The sequence below is a fragment of the Pteropus alecto genome, unplaced genomic scaffold (genome assembly GCF_000325575.1).
Source record: "Pteropus alecto unplaced genomic scaffold, ASM32557v1 scaffold72, whole genome shotgun sequence".
In the NCBI taxonomy this organism is placed as follows: domain Eukaryota; kingdom Metazoa; phylum Chordata; class Mammalia; order Chiroptera; family Pteropodidae; genus Pteropus; species Pteropus alecto.
This window is the reverse complement of record NW_006436811.1, coordinates 12507906-12521028: the sequence shown is the minus strand read 5'-3', so window position 1 is coordinate 12521028 and position 13123 is coordinate 12507906. Positions and strand designations below refer to the sequence as shown.

General features: G+C 35.6%; 1 pseudogene; it reads left to right on the top strand.

Annotated features, from left to right (window-relative positions):
* The first annotated feature begins 248 nt into the window (after positions 1–248).
* Positions 249–12682, top strand: LOC102892599 (annotated as a pseudogene).
* Positions 12683–13123: the final 441 nt, after the last annotated feature.

Sequence of the window (13123 nt, the reverse complement as noted above, 5' to 3'; positions counted from 1 at the left end):
CTCTGAGTTATGTGACAATAAAACCCCTACCACAATTGAATGGTCAAATGATATGTCATTTCTAGGTTAGACATAAAGGAATCTATCTCTCTATATTATAGTCTGGAGGACACTAAGTTGGAAAGTTGTTTTATATTGAATGTGTAATATATAATCCAACTATCTCTGGATGTTTTCAATAAGTCAAAAGTAGCAGAAGCAGACATAGTTATTGTAGTAACAACGGAAGCAGTAAAGAGCACTGAACCATGAGTATTATGGAGTGGCTAGAAGAGAAAGGATCTTCTGGGGAATTGCAGGTTGATGGCATGCTGCTGGTCAATAAGTAATGCTATTGATCCTGAAAGGGCTACTATATACTACGTACTAGGCAGGATGAACAACATTCTAATTCTTCATGAGGCCTGGCTGTGCTGCAGTTGAAATGGCACTATATAGCATATTTTGAAAATATTCTATGATCACATATGACTATATAAGTTTCATAGGCTGGACTTGAATTATAGATTACAAAATTCAAATTTTGTGGCATTTAAACTACTTCATTATTAGAGAGTTTCATAATTTGCACCTTAAAGGTACAGAATCTATTTGATGGTAAAAAATAAGATGGAGTAAATTCTTAACTAACATATTTCTGCATTCTAGCTTCCTCGAGGTCTTCCAGATCAGGCCAACTTTTACTGCTCACCTTCAGACTGATATTAAATTTTGGTCTTGAATTCAAGATCTTAATTTTCCAAAGTTTAGTTCATATTCCCTTACAAAAACAAACTTAGGGCCACTTCTGTTTGTTTCTTACTATAAATATATAAAGTTAAAAATGTGATAAATCAAACAAACGTAAGCAAACACTAGAGAGACATTGTGAGAAAATGGAACACCTACAAATTTTCTGGAGAAATAATTAGGTAATTAGGTCTAGATAATTAGATGATTAGATCTAGATATAGGTGATACATAATACAGGAAGAAGTGAGAGTTTTTGCTTAGGGTATTTAGTGCATATAGAAATAACTCACCATAATGGGGACACTGGCCATTGAGTGAGCAGCCACCCTCACAATGTTACTAACATGAAGAATCCCAGAGTCAGAATAGTAAAGGTACAGAAGACCTTTGAGATCATCTGGTTAACACTTTTCTGTTTTATAAATTTCAAAACTGAGCTGTAGAGATTTTGATTTACAAGATGTCAAATAGCTTCCCCAGAGAAACAGATGGGGATGGACATGAGAAACAAACGGAGTAAATGTGTGAATTATCTGCACATGGAAAGTTGCTGAATTCCTAAGTAAATGCTGGATAGTTGGCTCTTAAAGTGATAATAAAAAGGTAAGAAGATTTAGAAAAATTGCACGTGAAAACCTCCGCAGGCAGGAAGAGGGGGCCTCATGTGTCTCCCCCAAAGAGACATGGAAAACTTTACTAGAAAGGCCAGAAGTTAAAGACATGGTCTTAGAAATAAGCATGAGGGAAAAATAAATGTAGAAATTGCATAAAGAAAACATAAAGCTGTGCTGTCTGCTATGGTAGCCTCAAGACATAGGTACTAATTGAGCACTTGAAAGGTGATTAGTCCAAATTGACATATGTTATATGTAAAATCTCTACATTACAGATTTTGAAGACCCAGTATAAAAAAATAAAATATCCTATTAATAATGTATATATTGATTACATATTGAAATTGTATCATTTGGATATAGGATGTTAAATAAAATATATTATTAAAATTAACGTTGCAAATTTCTTTTTGCTTTTTTAAATATATCTACTAGAAAATTTAAAATTACAAAGGTGGCTTGTATTTATGGTTCACACTATAATTGTATTGGACCATGCCGGTATAGAGAATATGTGGGAAAGGGTAGACAACAAATATTAATTGAATACCCTGTGTGGACTGGGTATCTTTTATTTATGTTGTTTTATCTGAGAATCACAGCAATTAAAGATAATTTCAATAACTATTATTTTTCTATCATTAGTTCCAGGAATCTCCATGTTTTCTTTCTCTTAAACAAAATTTTAAAGGCCACGGTAAAATAAGTTAGACAGGTTTTGTGTATGTGTGTGTGTGTGTGTGTGTGTGTTTTCCCAGTACTATAACTCCTGTTCTGAGCATTTAATATTAGTCTGACACAGGGAAACAAAATTTGAGACCTAAGTAGTAAATATTTTACTATCAGTTGTTCTGGTATAGAAAATATGATCATGAAAACCTGTTTTAAAAGCTGAATTATTTATGTCATAAAGCAGAAAACTGGTATTGTTACCCTACTCTGCTAATTTACATTGAGATAACATGTGGACAGACTACATCCCACTCTTCCTGAATACTTTTAATTGGTATGCCCTCTGTCTTTCACTAACATATCTTATTTCTTCCATTATCTATGAAAGAAGCAAGTGTTCTTTCACCTTGAAAACTGAAATACCTCTTCCCGATATAATCAGATGCTTTCCAACTCCTTTTAAAGGAAAGGAAATTGCTTCTCTGGCTGCCAGCCATCATGAAGCTGAGAACATGTCTCTTGGTAAAGGTAAGGCACCCTAATGAATTACTTTCTTTTGAAAGAAAGACAATCCCTGCAGTAATTCAGTACAAGTGACTGTTATTTAGACACTAATAGAAGAAATAAAAATAGATAAATAAAGACACAACTTCCCATGTATAGCTGTCAGAGATGACAATAAGATAGGAAGCCATGTCCAACCAATCAAAACGTTGAATTTAGTTACTTAAAGGAACATGAACAAAAATACATTTTTGTACTTTGACTGTTCATGTATATATACATATATATATATTAGCCCATTCACTAGAAGGAGGAAGAAAGGAAGAAAGGAGGGAGAGATAGAAAAAAAGAGAGAGAGTAGGAAGGAGGGTAGGAGGAATCAAAACGGAAAAATCTCTTATAATGTACACATCTGCTTTGAAATATTATACTTTACTCAGAGGTTAACTTTTATTTTGCCTCATAATAAAAGACCACAGACTTTGTGGTAATATATTGATATCACATGTTACTATAGCCATCATTTAATAATTGTTTTCTCAATTTGTGATGTTCTTAGAGAAAATATGGAGTTGTGTAGGAGTCACATTGTCATTTCTATACTATTTGATTGTACTTTATCTGATATTTATTTTATTCTAAAATAGAAGGCCAAGATATAAAATTCAGAACAAATAAATTAAACTGCCTTGAAATTTAGCATGATTGAATTTACATTCTCTTCTTTTCTCCATTGCTTTATACCTATCTATTTTTATTCTCTATTTTGTTAGTGGTTCTAGCTGGTACTGGTCACAGGATTGTGGTTTCACAAAATTTGTGGGGGTGGAGGTGCTCAGAGACCTTCATTGACAACCCTAAGGCCTCCTACAATCCATTGGCTTACACAAGTCATGCATTAAAATATCAAATTATAACAAAGCTGCTTTTCCAAAACACACTGAACTTTATCAACCTAATCTTGAGAAATTTTCTCCAAGCATGTGAAGTGGAATTAATTTACTCAGTTACAATTATTGTGCAATCAATACATTGCTCTGTGGTGAGATACCAAAAAAAAAAAATGTATTGGACATTGTTCCTACCCTGAAAGACAACATAATGTCAAAGGGAAGAATCTATTGCTGCATAACAATCCACTCCAAACTTTAGTGGCTGAAAACAACAGTAATTTTATTACTCATCACTCTGCAGGTCAGGAACTCAAGCAAGGTTAATAGGAGACAGCTAGGCTCTTCCTCCATACTACATTGGTTGGAGTGGCTTGATTGGGGCCAGAAGGTCCAAGATGACACCTTCATATATCTGGGGCTGTGATGTTGGCAGTTGTCCCCCACATAGCCTGATTGTGCACTTAGTAGTTTTAGTCTCTTCTTATCATTTAGTAGTCTAGGCTGAGCATCTTTCTAAGGTGGGAATGGAAGCTTCAAGATGTCTGAAGACTTGGGGCCAGAAGTCACACAATGTCACATCTGTTGTATTTCATTGATCATTACAGATCATAGTACCAGCACAGATCGAGGAGAGGAGAAAATAATTTTATCTCTTGATAAAAAGAATAATAAAATCACATTACTAAAGGGCTGATGAGATAGAATAAATTGTAGCTGTCTTTGAAAACAATATGCCAAGCACTTGTGAAACAAATGAGAATAAAAAAGAAAAGGAATAAATACAAACAGTTTACATTTATACAGATAATGTTGCCACGGAAGAATTTTAAGAAGCTGCTACCATGATCAGAATGATCTAAGATGGGCTTTTCAATCTTCTTCTATTATCATTTCTTTATAAACTTAAATCACCAGAACATGGAACTATTGATAATAAAGTCCCTAAAAAGGTAAGTTGGAGGTGAAGGAAGTAGGTGTGTGCATGCTATGACAAAAATGTGTATCACACCAAGCCAAAATGAGGAAGCAGACTGACAGCTTTCCCACTTTGTACCGCTGTTACCTAAAAAGAAAATTTAAGGACACTAAATTCATTAAAATCAGAACTTTATGACCAAAATTTAATTTTTTAGAAAAGTTGCTTCATACACACAATAAACAAACAAAGTAACAAACAAACTCCCAATAACTCCGATTCAAAGAAAAAAATAAATTCTACAATAGTACAATTAGGACTACTTTAAAAATATCAAAGTGTGAAGGCCACCTGCCAATAGAGATTTTTCTAATGGTACTTACAATGAATAATCTTAAATTGTTTCATTTATGAGTTAGGAATAATACTTAAAATTTGCCTTAAATTTCTTCATTTATAAGTAAGACAATCAAAATACAGTCAGAATTTAACTAAAATTAGGAAAATAAGAGCAAAATATCTTGAAATAATGAAAGACAAAAGTTAATCATAGAACAGAATAACAGTAGAAATGAGGGGCAGAATCAAGAGAGCAAGTTCATCAAAAAGACTATTAAAATAAAACATCTAACAAGATTAAGAAATAATAAATGAAAAATATTGCAGTAGGCCTTTGATAAAAGATATTCTTACCAGAGCTTTTTTCTTAATCATAGGAGAATATTAATAGAGTTCTGTGGTAATAGATCTTTTCTTTCAAAGAAAAATTATTTTTGGAGAAATACACAGATCAGAATTTACTCAGGAAGTATTAGAAAACTGAATTAGAGCTATAACCAGTGAAGTGCCTGCAATGTTTTTAAAAAAAAAAAAGTGTCTTCAACAGAAAACTTTGTTCTTCTTATAAATGTTTAGCAGCAAGTTAAATGAGCCAATTATTACAACGCTAAATTCATCAGGCACATAAAAATAGATGAAACCATCTCATTTCTTTTCTTGGAGAACCTGGAATTATTAAAGTTATCATCAATAAGAAAAACAACAAACCAATGTTCCCCAAAGTGTGTTCTACATAATTCTAGTTATCTAGTTATATTTAGTTTATACTAAATGTTCCTTGGAAAAACTGGCAGTTTCTAGTTAAACATGTTTAGGAAATATTAAGTTTAAATAATTAAAAGAAATTTCCAACTGCAAGGTTTAATAAGAGTATTTAAGTGATAATAGATAATATTAATTTGTGACCATTTGTTAAACTACTTTAACTAAGGACAATTCTCTCATTAGAAAAGGATTCTGAAAAATGTTATTGAAAAGATGACTATAAGCCTATTTAAATTATACATAGACTAAATCTTAAAGAATCCATGAAATCTACTATTATCTGAGAATAACTACACACAATAAATAGCCAAGTATAGTTAACTACAGCAATCAAATAATATTAGAAAACCTGCTGATATAATCTATTATATCAAAAATGTGATTAAAAAATAAGACAATGTTAATAGAAACTGAAACGTGTTTAAATCCAATATCATCATAAAACCTCAATCATCAATAGATAAATATTTAATATAGTAAGGAATATCTAGACAAAATAAAAACAAAAAATATCTATCTCAAACAATAGCTAATGTCACATTTGATTAAGACAGAAATATTTCCAATAAAATCAGAAACAAGATTAGGATACCCACTATTACCATTATTATCTACATTAACACTTTTTGGAGATTCTAAATGATATAACAAATAAGAAAAAGAATTTTTCTTACATAGAGAAAGATGATAAAATTATCATTATTTGATGATGACATAAATTGGAAACATCTATATCTAAGGAGGAAGAGGATAAGAGGAGATGATAGAAGGGCATCCATCAAAGTATTAACTACAGTTTTTGGGGGGAGAGGAATAAAATTTAGCCATTTTTATTTTTGACCTTTTCTGAGTTTCTCAAGCTTAATGCCATGATATTATAATAATTCTATTTAAACATGTGTGATTTCATAAGTGCATGTGAATTTTGACAAAATGCTTGGGATTCATTCACATGGCATAATTTAGAACATTATCATGAGATGGATGCATTAACTCTTCTAAAAAGCCAACTCGGATTAAACAAGCTGTCCAACTCTTCTATCTACTGAGAATTCACAGTCCTTTGAGCCTTAACTAGCAATTTGTATGTTGCTACTTTGAGGGATTTTCAATGGCATTTTCGGATAATATTTTCCCAAATGGCCCTGTAGGGAATCCCAGCCATTTACCCAACACCCTTTCATGTGGATCTCTAAAGAACACAAATTCACCTACTGGTGGCCATTTTGTAATATATATTGTAGAGAAAGCTTTTTGCAAATTCTAGAGGCAAAGGGTCAAAAAGTTCGCATCAGCTGAAAACAGAAAATCATGATTATTTTTAACTCAATGAATAAGTGGAAAACTCCAGAAAATCCAAGAGAATATGTATCTTGACATGGCAAATTTTTAAACTATTCTCATTAACTAGCTATCATGAATGTTATTACTAATTCATTAACATAAATGGTAAAGACACTCTTAATTTTTTTTTTCAGAAGGCTAATTAAAATCAATATATGCATTGAAGATAATAATGACAGAATTCATGAGACCAGTGAATCTCTCACGTCCACCCAAGAAAATATTTAACGAAACCTAAAGACATTTTTGATAAGGGTGCTACTGACATCTATTGGGTATAATTGGCTAAATGTTTTACAATGCACAGGATAGCCTCCCACAACAAAGAATTATATGGCCAAAATATCAATACTATGATTGAGTAACTCTGGGTTAGGTAGTGTGCTATATTGTGTTTATGATTCTTTTAGGGAAAAAAAATTTCTCTTTCTTCCCAAAGAAGCAATACGAATGTTTTTGAAAATGAATCGACATGTAACTGAGAATCCATATATGATGTGTAACTGTATATTCTGAGTGTTAACACATTTATAAATAATATTTGTTATAGTAACTAATGTAAACCTCACAGCAATTTTTGTGAGGCACTATGGCAGAAAATTAAACGACCTTACTAGCCATTCTTCTCATCTTCCCCAGCTTTGAAGCCAGGCACCCAAAGAACATATTTCTCACCATTTCTTGAAGCTAGGGGGACCTTTTAGCAAAGGGTAAGGATGTATGTGTGGGCAATTCCCAGGTATTTCCTATGAAACAATTATTATAAGATCTCCTCATTCTTTTCTCCTTTTTACTAAATGGAGAGGGTGAAAATTGTAGTAATCACCTTGGACCCACATGTTGCAGCTATGTGTGAGGATTATAGGGCCATTTTCCTACTTTAAATGCTCTCCTACTTTTAGACTATTATGTGAGTGAATAATAAATTGCTGTATTTTTTTATCTACTGTAGTTAGAGATTTTATTATTATAGCAGATTATTTTATATCCTAGCTATTACACAAGTACTATTATTATCACCATTTAAATTATACAGATCAGAAAAATTAAGGATTTTAACTAAAGCAACATCTTGTAAAGGCTGAGGTTAAACCAAATATGACTTCAGACCTCATGGTATTTCCCACCATGCAATACTACCTCAGTAAGCAGAGTTTTTAAAAGTCACATACTATTGTAACAGCATGATTCCAAGAAACTCCTAAAAGATTTTCCACACTATTTTTCAAAGGAAATTAGCATTTATAAAAAGAGAGTGGGTAGGGGTAGTTTCACTACACCTGAATAAAGCAAGTGTCCCAATTCCATTGAAATCCCAAATTTACCTTTTCCTATAAAAGGAAAAATTAAAGAGCTTTAAACATCTAATTGAACCATGATGCTCCTGAATGAGTCAGGAGCTACCACCGACAAAAGGTTTAGCCTAGTAGTGGGGCAGGTATTGGTATAGATCGCTATTAGCTTGACAATAAGATGAAGAAGCAATCTAGGAAGAAGGGTGGCATATTGCAAATAATTTAATTAAAAATAATAATAACAAGAAAATCCTTATGCTATTTGATGGAAATAATACTAACCTTCTACTACCAAAGAGTGGGATTATTGGTGTTACACAGGAAGTATCATAATATCTGCTTTAAGCAGGGAACATTTTGCTTCACAAATCATAGGGGGAGAAGTGTAGGATATAATATTTTAAGGATATATAAAGATCCCAGAAATTCGAGAGCAATAGTGCTGTAGAACAAGGCCTCACTGGAACTATATCAGGAAAGTCATTGAAAATCAAAGTCTCCCTCTCTCCCCCTCGAGATCACGTTTTCATGCATTTCTGCCTTTTTCTGCTAGACTACTTCATCCATCTGCCTCTCTTCCACGGGTCCTTTCTGCTTCAGCTTGCACAGGTCTCCAAGTGAGGGACTTTAGCCCTCATAATAGTAACTCTTCATATGTCATTGTGATACATGTCCCTAAGGTTAACTGCCATAGGCAGGTCTGTTGCCCAATTCTAAGTTCCTCAGAGATAGATCTGATTGGTTCACTTCACATTTTTTTGAGTCAGGCTGTGCAACTCTTAAGTTTCTGCCTTGCTTAACCATTGACTTGCTGCCTTAGGATAGATGTACATCCCTGGTCCACTAAGCATCAGCCAGATAGTGTGGTTACATGGTACATGACCAGAACACATTCACTTATTAGCTAGCAAGGACCACAGCAGCAACCCTTAGAAGGCACTGGGGAAATAGAAGGCCATTATAAACAAGCCTGGTTCAGTTTTGATAATTTTGCTCAACTGAGAAACCATTTTCAACTCAGATGCTAATCAAGAAACTATTCTTTCTGTCAAATGCACGAGAATGAAATATGCTTGCAATCGTGGCAGTGGAATAGAACACAGAGGCGGCTGGGTAGAGCACATAGAACACAACAAAGCAAAATGCTGGAGTCTGCCCAGAAAGGGTGGATGAAGAGTAGAGCTGCTGCACTAACACACAGAGAAAGAATCTGTATCAGATAAGATCCACCAGTTTTGACTAAAAGAAATTTACTCTAGCCAGCTTGAGTATATAAAAAGATAATGTATTGGATGGATATAAGGTGAGCACTCAGAACTAACAGGAAAACTCAGGTAGCTTTTAGAGAGGCTAAGTTAGATTGAGCTATTTGAGAAATTCATCCAGGTGTGCTACAGCTGGAATAAATAGGTCCAATCATTTTCAGTTTATGTATCACTCTGCCCACAAATCAAATTCTCAGAATTCCAAAAGAGCCTTATTAGGCTTGAGGAGGAGAGGAAAGCACCTTCACTGACAAACTGTACCTAAAATTAATGAGAGAATTCCCCGCCAAAAAAGCCAGATGTTATTTAAAAGTTAAGGAGGAATGGTTGTTGGACAAAAATTAATAATAATGTTCATTACAGAAACTGTTTCTTGAGCAATAAGCAATTAGATGCAGTTGGTAGAATAATAATAATTATTATTATTATTATTGGTAGAATTATTATTATTATTATTATTATTGGTAGAATGATGATGATGATGATGATGATGATGATGATGATGATGAGAACAACCTCTCAAGAATACCATTGAAAGGATTGGTTAATAAGAGTATAAGCTGAACAAATTCAGATGAAACTAAACCAAATCTTCCACTGGAAATAAGATAGTAACTAAAGTGTATATACTTCCTATGTGCTAGAAACCTTTCTAAACACATTTCATTTATTAACTCATTGAGTCTTCACTTCAACCCCATGAAGTTGTCATTAAATCTCATTTAGAGAGAGAAAAAAGCAAGGCACTGAGAGTTTACGTTAATTACATGCAAATCCACGTTAGAAGCAGCCAAGCCAGGACCAGATCCCCAGCACCTGGCTCCACTCCACACTCTACCCAGGAAACCATTGCAAGTTCTTAGGAAGGAAAGGAAATGTGCTACAGAAAGGCCAAGGAGCTAGGGAACAAACCAGCAGAACTTGGACAAAGCAAGGGGAGAAATCTAAAATGAGATAAAACCAAAAGATCTCCTGATGATAAGTCAAGGTAAAGATTTCACCGACTTTTCAGTTAAGAGAAAAATAGGAATTAGAGTGAGAAATAATGACGTAGATGATAGAGGTTTTGTTCATCCCTCTTGCGACCAAATCAAAATTGAGACAGAAACACGGAGAAAACAGCAAGCAAAGTCACCTGAGATCTGGATTAACAGAAGCACTACAACTAGAGAGAGAAATAATCAACCTGCAATGGTAGAAGGTAGGAGGGGGCAGAGACGCGAGGCTGAGTGGGACACAGATTGAGGCAGCGGCACCCAACAGCTGCAGATGCTTCTTAAAGGGGCCTTGACTTTCCCAGTGATGGACCTGCTCACTCTGAGCGCTACTGCCAGGTAGGCTGCATGGGGGGCACCAAGGACTTACAAGGGGACACCGAGTTGTCAGAGCGAGAGCTGGAGGCAAGGCTTTCTCCAGGCAGAAGTGCTGGTGGTATCCATTGTTCCTCTGTTGAGCCTTCCCTCCTTCAGTGTGCACATGAAACACCGCCAAAGCTGAGACATTATCTAACTGGATAACAGAAGTCACTCCACCCAGAGGATTTCCTGAAACTCCACCTCCCCCAACTCTCAGTCCCTCCCAAGCCACATCCAATTGTTCAGTGAGTCAGATGCTCCTTGCTGAGCAGCGCCAAGACTCACACTGGTAACAGCTGACCTCGGTTTCTGGTATGGTTTCTTGAGGCAAATATAAGCACAGCATCTGTTGATTGCTTATTGAATCTTAACAGGTGGCCCAGGAGGGGCCCGAGCTGAGGCCAAACTTGGCCTGCAGCTGAACCCCTCTAGGACTGAGCCACTGGACAGCTACTAAACAAAGCCGCACTAATAAGACCGAGAGGCTTAGGAGCTTTGCTTAGTGAATAGAAACAGTCACAGAAAAGCAGCCAAAATTGGAAAACAAAGAAGCAGAAACCATTTGAGAGAAGAGAACAGATCCAGGATTAATGGAGTCAAGTAATCTAACAGATGTAGAGTTCAAAACACTGGTTATAGACACTCAATGAACTTAGGGGAAGTGTAGATTAATTCAGTGAGAACTTCAAAAAAGAGTAAAAAAAAAAAAACATAAAAAGGGAATGAGTCAGAAATGAAGAATATATCATCTGAGATGAAGAGTATATTAGATGGAATAAACAGAGTGAATAAAGAAGAGGATCGAACCACTGATATAGAAAATGGGGAACTCAAAGACACTCAATCAGAATGGCAAGAAAAAAGAAGCCAAGATGATGGAAAACTTTCCTCGCCTGGTGAAGGAAATAGCCATACAACTTCAGGAAGTTGAGAGTCTCAAGAAAGAGGAACCCAAAGAGGCCCACACAAGACACATCATCATGAAAATGCCAAAAGTTAAATACAAAGAGAGAATCTTTAAAAAAGCAGCACGAGAAAAGCAATTAGTTACCTACAAAGGAGCACCCATATGACTGGCAGCTGATTTCACAAAAGAAGCTATGCAGGACAGAAGGACTTGGCACAAAATATTCTATGTGATGGCAATCCAGGATCTACAATCAAGAATGCTTTATCCAGCAAAGCTATCATTTAGAGTCTAAGGATAGATAAAGAGCTTCCCAGATGACATCGGCCACCGCCGGTGGCGGCAGCACCTGGGAGACGGGGAGGGCTTCCAGGGCTGCGGGCCAGACTGCTGAGAGCTGCTGCTCTGTGAGATTTCATCTGCGTCCTTCTGCTGCTACTAACAGGAGATGCTCAGAGCTCAGAGGTGCCCGGGGCTTCTGCCAAGGGGTGGGGAGGGATTAGGGTACAGTTGTTCCAGGGGTGAAGCCCCAGGCTGCATCTCCACAGCCCGAGTGCTAGTAGACGAAGAGCACATCAGCTTCCCTAAGACAGATGAGAGTTTCATGATTAATGATATACCTTCTGGATCTTATATAGTGGAAGTTATATCTCCAGCTTACAGGTTTGATCCTGACAGAGTGGATATCACTTCAAAAGGAAAAATGAGAGCAACATATGTGAATTACATCAACACATCAGAAGTGGTCAGACTGCCCTATCCTCTCCAAATGAAATCTTCAGGTCCACCTTCTTACTTTTTAAAAAGGGAATCATGCTGCTGGACAGTCTTTCTGATAAACCCGATGGTTGTGATGATGGTTCTTCCATCGTTGATATTTGTGCTTCTGCCCAAAGTGGTCAACACAAGTGACCCTGACATGAGATGGGAGATGCAGCAGTCAATGAATATGTTGAATTCCAACCAAGAATTGCCTGATGTTTCTGAGTTCATGACAAGACTCTTCTCCTCGAAATCATCTGAAAAGTCTAGCAGCGGGAGCAATAAAACAGTTAAAAGTGGGGCTGGCAAAGAAAGGTAGTTGGGTGGTCCAGAACTGGCATTTGCACAAATGCAGCAGCACTGGGTGGCATCCTAGTCTTGAGGGAAAACCATGTGAAGCAACTACTGTAAACTCGAGTCATCCTTAAAGTTGATCTTTTATAAACATTGTGTGTGATAACTCTTCAGTACATGTTTTGTACTTGGTACACAAGAAAAGCCAGTTTTCATCCTTTGTCCATAGGAGGTCAATATTGATGTCACTGAATTAATTGCAGTGCCCTGTAGAAAATGATATCAATAAAATATATGAAGTACTATTAAAAAAAAAAAAAAGAGCTTCCTGAACAAAAGTAAGCTAAAGGAATTTTTCAGCACCAAGCCAGTATTGCAGAAAATGTTGGAGGGACTTCTTTAAGAAGGAAAAGACATGTACCAAAAATATGAATAAAGAGTGGTAATAAGTACATTCCTATCAACA